We start from the raw sequence: 7967 nt of genomic DNA, 5'->3' as shown, positions 1-7967 counted from the left end.
GATTCACTTAAGGGAGAGAGCAGACAGTCTCTATGCTGTGGTTACACAGTATTTAAGGAAAAAAAAAGTCCTAAAGATGGTAAAAAGTAGCAAAGCAGGCCAGAAACGCAGCTCACAGATCCATTTTTAGTGTATACTCAAAGTCATATAATCTTATTTTATTAAAACAAGTGGTTTTCAATAGTCTTGAATTTGGTACCACTACAGTTCTAAGAGAATGAGTTACTTGTCTGACTCAGTTGTCATGGAAACAATTATTTACTTCCATCTGGATGATATTCATCATTATGGATCTGAAGCCAATTGAAAAAGTGAGTGAACTTCTGTGATTTCTGTAATTTAAAAAAAAGGAAGACAAATTGCCTATATCCTACACTTAGATCAATAGGGCAATTGTGCTTACAGAACTGCAGAATGGCTGGGGTTAGAAGGGACTCTGGAGATCAGCCAGCCCAGCCCCCCTGCTCAAGCGGGTTCACCTAGAGCAGGTTTCACGTCCAGGCAGGTTTTGAGTATCTTCAGAGAAGGAGACTCCACAACCTCTCTGGGCAGCCTGTTCTCCAGTGCTCTGTCACCCTCAAAGCAAAGAAGCTTTTCCTCTCCTTGTTGGATTTTCCACCATCTGTGTCAAAAAGTTATTATTGATGCTCTGCAAGAACCTCCTGGACTATGTGTGCTCTGCAGGGTGGTTTAAATCCCCCATGTGATCCAGGGCCTCTGATCCTGCAGCTACTCCCACCTGTCTGTGGAAGGCCTTGTTCACTTCCTTTTCCTGATAGGGTGGCCTGCAGTAAACACCCACAACAGTTTCACCCATGTTACTCTGCCCCTTAATCCTTGTCCATAAATACTCAACTAATTCTTCATCACCCCCCAGACTTCAATACATTCCAGCTTCTCTGTAACATAAAGAGCAAATCCACCACCTTGCCTTGGTATCCTGTCCTCTTTCCTAAAAAGCACATAGCTATTCATGACAGCATTCCAGCCATGTGACCTATCCCACCATGCCTCTGTAATTGCAATGAGATCACGGCTCTGTGACTGCACCCAGATCTCTAATTCTTCCTGTTCATCCCCCACGCTGTGTGCATTGGTGGAAAGGCATTTCAGAGAGGTAATCAAACTTGTTGCTTTCCCAGAAGGGGTGCAAGAGGATCCACTACAGCTAAACACACCTCGGAGGTGCTTGGCCTTGTGGTTCTCTTTTGGGGAGGCAGCTAAGGAACCCTTGTTGCTCCTCCTGTTAGCCTGGTTTATTCCCAGTCAGATGGCATGGCATGAGGGATCCACTTTGGATCCTGTCCCCAGGTCCTTCATTTTAAAGCTTACCTCACAAAGGTGGCCTGCCTGCTGCCAAAGATTCCTTTACCTCTTCTGGGCAGGTGGATCCCATTCCTCCGTAAAGAATATCTCGTTGTCATCAAAGCCAAAATACTCACTACAGCACCAGTCACAAAATCAGAGGTTGATTTGCATTATACATCTATTTTTCTGTACCCTTCCATCTAATTGATAAAATAGGAAAAAGATAACTTGGGCAACACTTTTCAGTTGTATCCCTAGGGCTTTATAGTTTTCCTTGATTCTGCCCAGGTTCTGGCTTGCAATGTCATTCATGCCTACGTGAAAGAATAGCAGTGGTTAGTAGCCTGTGTTCTTGACAAACTATGGCACCCTCTAGAGAACATCTCTGACCTTGGCTCTCAGAATGCAGCATAACTCACATGACTCCTTGTCAGGCTGGCAGATGGGCACCTTGGCTTTAACCCAAGATTAAAAAAATATTAATGTCTGATTGGCTCTTTACTTCTTGAATGTCTTTTCAGGTGCAGATTATGCTATCGTGAATCTACTTAAGAATTACTTTTATTTGATGACAAGACCTAACATAACAATGAGGTTATCCCTGTTTTAATGAACTTAGCATTGTGTAAGAATCAGAGGTGACCTGCATCCAGAGAGCCTATGGATGCATTTGTTTAAGATGTCATATTTTCTAACCAACAATAAAGGAAAGAATAGCTGGGAAACTTAAAATTAGGTCCTGAAGGGATAGTCTTCAGTAGGAGTCAGAGAACCACAGAATCACAGAGTGGGTCACAACTGGAAGAGACTACAGTTGGTCATCTGGTCCGATCTTCCTGCTCAAGTAGGGTCATCCTGGAGCACATTGCACAAGTTTCCATCCAGACAGTTACTGAATATCTTTGGTGAGGGACGCTCCACAACCCCTCTGGGCAATCTGTTCTAGTGCTTGGTCACCCAAATTCTTCCTCATGTTCAGGTGGAACTTCCTGTGCATCAGTTTCTGCCCATTGCTTCTCATCTTATTGCTCAGCAGCACCGAGCAGAGCCTGGTCCATCCTCCTGACACCCTCCCTTCAGATACTGACAGACATTGATGAGGTCCCCTCTCAGTCATCTCTTCCCAAGGCTGAACAAGCCCAGATCATAGAATTGTTAAGGGTGGAAAAGACTTCCAAGATCAACAAGTCCAACCGTCAACCTAGCATCACCACCATGTGCACCACTAAACCATGTCTTTGAGTTCCCTCAGCCCTTCCTCATTCAGAAGACACTCCAGTCCCTTAATCACCTTTGTTTCACTCCTCTGGATCTGCTCCAGGAGCTCCACGTCTCTCTTGTTCTGAGAAGCCCAGAACTGGACACAGAACCGCAGTTGTGGCCTCACTAGGGTTGAGTACAGAGGCAGGTTCACCTCCCTTGACCTGCTGGCAATTCTTTTCCTAATGCACCCTGAGATACCATTGGCAAAGAAAAGAAGATAATATTTATACTCTTGATCTATAAGAAGAAACCTTCCTGTATGAGAAAATTCCCACAATTAGCTGGCCCTCTCTAGCAGCAACACTGCAGAAGACACCAGTGTGTGAGTTGTAACACATCCCACTTGCACAGGGACATTTATTTAGTGATGCAACGAACACAATCTGGAACTCACTGAGTCATCTCATTAAAACCTATGTTGTCACTTCTGCAAGTTGACTAGTGAGACTAGACCTCCACTTCAAAGAAGCATCATTTTAAATCCTAAAGCAAAACAAATTAGACTTATTGGTATGTAAGAATATTTCAAGTATGTCTGTTATGGGCTGACATGTAGGGGACTAAGGAAAAGTGAATGTTATGTTTGTCATTACAGAATGATATTGCAAGAGTCATTTATTGACTGAGCAGTCCTATCAGGAAATAATTTGATTCAGGAAAATGTTCCTATTAATTTCTTTTGTAAGTCAACCAGCTGATCAATGATTGTCTAATTTGATGATTGTCTAATTCAGCTCTACTCCACTACTACAGCTGCTAATCCTCTGTGCTGGTGGGTAAATATGGATTGGACTTCCCAAAACATAAGGCAAACACAATTTTAGTTTACTTATAAAACAAACAAACAAAGTAAAAGGCTGGTAACTGAACAGAATGACAAAAAGAATTTGTCTTTAATTATTTCCTAAGAAAATGAAGAGTTAGCTGAAGATGCCAGCACTTGCCACACACAAGCTCAGAGGGACTTCAATGCCTCTGCCGACCTGGATCTGCAAGACAAATTCAGGTACTCTTGAGACACTGCAATGTCCTTGCTATCAGGAAAATGATATTTTTCTTTCTAAAGTGCCTTGCAAGTGAGCATTAGATAATTCAGCCGTTTTAATCATATAGGTTTGAGAGTTTGCAAATGAATAGAAAATTGATGAAAATATAAGAAATGACCATTTTATCAATAAATTTTACACTGTAATGACAGTAACACAGTGTACCCAAACATACATTTATTTTGTTATTGGAATCAGGTAAGAATTGTTATTTAATTCAACCAATCTGAGGGTATGAAAAAAATAATTATGAGAAGCTGTTGGATAATAGGTCAACATGACCCGGCATTGTGTTCTTGCAGCCCAGAAAGCCAAATGTATCCTGGGCTGCTTCAAAAGGAGCGTGGGCAGCAGGTCAAGGGAGAGGATTCTCCCCCTCTATTCTGCTCTCATGAGACCCCACCTGAAGTACTGCATCCATCTTTGGGGCTCACAACATAAAAAGGACATAGTCCTGTTGGAACGTGTCCAGAGGAGGGTCATGAAGATGATCAGAGGCCTGGAGCACCTCCCCTAAAGGAACAGGATGAGAGACAAGACAAGACATTAAGATGACAAAGATACAGATTCTAATTAGTTTCATACTGTGAGAAAACTTGTGATGTGGAATCTGTTTATTGGTGGGAATGGACTGAATAATGCTTTGTCAAACATACTTGACTGTATTGAAACAGCACAGTCCACCTAGATCCACCCAGAAAACATTGTCATTATATATGTGAATCTGCTTATACTGGCTTTTGCTGTTTTAAAATTAAATGTGCTCAGGGAGCAAGACATATATTTTTATGACTTCAAACAGAATTCACTACATATCCTGAGCGATAAAGCGAAGTTTTGGTTTTGAATGGCTGAGCAGCTGCAGATTGGATGTAGACAACGTAGACTAGAGTTGAAATGAAAGCAGCAGCATTATTCTGAATGCTTCAGAAACTGCATAGGGACACTGAGAGACTGTCCTTTCTGAATGGTTATAAACTTGGTGTGAAAAATTGGCTTTGCTGAGAAATGTAATGAAAAAGTCCACTTATTTCCTAGATCCAGTTTTCAGATTCACTAGACATTACTGGTGTTAAAAGCATGAGAAATGCCATGCTGAATTGTAGTAAGATGGCATTGCTCTGATATCTTGCTTCTACTGCATAAATTTGGGGAAGGGTATAAGAAACTTGCATCAGGTGAATGTATGTCATAATAACCTAGCCATCAAAATACCATTCAACAATTAGCTCAGGGCTGGAAGCAAGAGATTTACTTCCCTCTCAGTTTCTGCTGTAATTGTAATGAATGATGGGTTTTATAGAGAGAATTGTTACTAGTCCTTTTCTAAATCCTCTTTACTTCAACCTACAACTCCCTCCTGAAGCAAATCAGAAAATCACAGAAGAAAATGGCACTTATTCTCTCTTTGCAATTTTCAGTTCATCACATTTCGACTTCATTTAACGTCCTCACATTTGTTTGCTATGAAACAATGGGAACATAATTCCCTGTCTGACCTTTTCCAGATTATACAATATATGTACATTTTTTTCTTATTACTTAATTTATTTATTTCTCTTCCATACAAAACAACCCTGTTGTTTTCACTTCTTGTTTAGTTTGATAGTTATTCCAGATTATTGGATCCTTCTTGCCACTTCTCAGGTCCTCTGGCTGTGCTACAATCCCCTCTTTAAGATGAGATGAGGAATAACATACTCCATTCAAAATGAGGTCACTTATTATGTAGTAAAGATATTCTCATTTTTTGCTTTCATCTGTATCCTTCATTTTATTTGTTTTTTTTCTGGACCTGAAAGTGAAAGTAAAACAAGGATCTCTTCTGAATTTTCATGTCAATATAGTATATAACCAGCTCAATTTTATATTATGCACTGCTTTGCATTTAACAACAGTTGGTTACATCCAGCATTTTCTTGATTGCTAAAACAGCTTATTTGAATTTTTCTAGTTTCTTTCAATCCTCTCTAAATTTGACTAACCTGTCAATTTTGTGTCATCTATGAGGCATTCTGCATTCTTCCTAAATAATTCTAAATGAAAGGTTTTCATAGCGCTTAATGTAAAGTGCAACTCCTAAACTTATATTTGATTAGATAACCACCACATTAAAATGAGATTCATCCCTTTTGTAATTTTAGTGCAGTTAGTATCCTTCCTAGGATGCTTCTAGCCCAATTGTAATGTTACATATGTTTGTATATAAAAGATAGTAATAACTGACTTAGACCCTAATTCAAGATGCCATTTGATATAAAACCAAGGATACTAATAACTGCCTTAGGTCCTAATGCAGAGTACCATTGGAAGTGAATGAATTCTGAGTATTTTCAAATGCCATGTTGAACATAAGGTTAAGAACTCCTTTGAGGTGCTCATCCCATGCATTTCTTCTCTGTCTCTAATCCAGACTGCCAAGTCCTTCTTAAACATTAAAAAATGGGGCTACTGGGACAGAGTTAGAACTGCATGCACCAGAAACAAAAGACAACTAACTATTTTTCTTTCATTTTTCAGATTGTAGAAAAAAGTAATCTAAGAATTTCAATACATATTTGAGAGCAAAACAACAGAACTCCAGCATTCCATTGCAATAGTTGCCAGGATTAGTTCAACAGGTTTTCCTCCATGTAGAAATTCAAGTACCTTGTGTGTTAGCTTTTTTTTGCCCTGGTGTTTACTTCCTTAAAGAGATAAGGCATGTGTAGTGGAATTCATGTTTTACAAAAGAGCAGATTTTAACTCTGGGGTTGGGAAGCACTTGAAGATTATTTATTGCAAATCAGCATCATAAAACTGCAGCACTTCACAAGGCCCATCACATAATTCAATGTAATTGTGAGCAACAAGTGAATGTTGGTTGATGTGCTGTGGCTTTGAGTCCTGTGATGCAAATGGGAGACCTGTATTATTCAGGTAGAACGGCTTTATTAATAAAGACTTAATATTAAATAACTTTCAGCCTCCAAAGTGGTCATATGCCAGAAGTGAGACACTCAGACTTACTCAGGAGAGACTTCTGCCTACCACAAAGATTTTTTCATCACATGGCAGTTAATTAATTGTGTCTTAGGGGATTTGGAGACTCCAAGTCTGGAAATATCTGCAATCAGGTATGAAATCCTCATGACATGGCCATTACAATACAAAGGATAGTCCTAAACTTCAGCTAACACACGTCCTTAGTTTATAAAAGCTTCTGACGCCATATTTCAACACAGGCAGCAGAATTCAGCTGAGTCGTGTGTTATGCAAAGAACCTTTTATTTTCAGTCTGCATCCCCCAACTTTTCTACAGCTTCTGTTAGTTCTCTTTTTCAAACAATGAGAATTTCTCCCTTACCTGCAGGTACCTGGAGACTGGTTACAGCTCTTATTTCAAAATACCCAGAAGGAGACAACACAAGTGCTAGCTCTCCTGCCTCTGTGATTTTCTCAGGGAGCAGATCCAGTTGGTGCTTGGCACATCCCTGCCTTCTCCAGTCTGTGCTCTCTCAAATGTCCTGCTTTAACCAAGGTCAAAAGCACCAGGACATAATAGGAGCTACCTCTGCTGGAAATACTCTCAAATCTAAGTGCCACTTCTAGGTCCTTTCTGCTTCTAGACAAAGCGTGGACAGCAAAGACAAAGAATGAGGCCCCTTCCAGTAACTGAAGATTCAAGTCCCCTGTCATAGTCAAGGTGACAGAACTTCTTCCAATCCTTAGTGTAGTTGGGGGTCTATGCTGGATCTCAGATGTACAGCCAGGGGAGAGTGGGAGTTTCATTTCCTTAAGGACAGTGTAGCAAGCACTTCTCTGCAAAGAGGTGGAAACCACCTCACCAAGAAAGGAAAACACAACTTCATGATGGACACCCCCAACCTGCTGATGGGACTTTAAATAAGGCTCACGGGCAAGTGGCACTACAGCCCACAGGCAGAAGACACTTGTTAACTCTCTGGGGCAATAACAGAGAAGAAAAATGTTGCTAAAAGATCATCGGGTTATGGGTTTCTCTGACCATACAGGGCGCTTCCCACAGCTTACCTTGCCTGGCACAGTCCAGAGGATCTGTGCCCATAGTCCTGTTACTGGTTGCATGAGCATCAGGGGAACCATTTCTGGCTACACAAACATATGCTGGGCCTTCCTCTGGATCTCTTTTTCATTATCTTTTACCCTAAATGGCTCATCCTATTCTGTGGGGCTGCTAGAGGTTAGAGAGCATCTCACTTCTCTGAACACAGAGGTCTGGAAAGGTGGTCCACAAATGATAAAGCCAAGACAATACTCCCAGGAAAAGTACAAATCTTTCTGCTGATAAAATTTTGATACAGGCATTCCACAGCATCCTGAACCTTAACT

Source organism: Chiroxiphia lanceolata, chromosome 1 (assembly GCF_009829145.1).
Source record: "Chiroxiphia lanceolata isolate bChiLan1 chromosome 1, bChiLan1.pri, whole genome shotgun sequence".
NCBI lineage: Eukaryota > Metazoa > Chordata > Aves > Passeriformes > Pipridae > Chiroxiphia > Chiroxiphia lanceolata.
Note: the sequence above shows the minus strand (reverse complement) of the source record.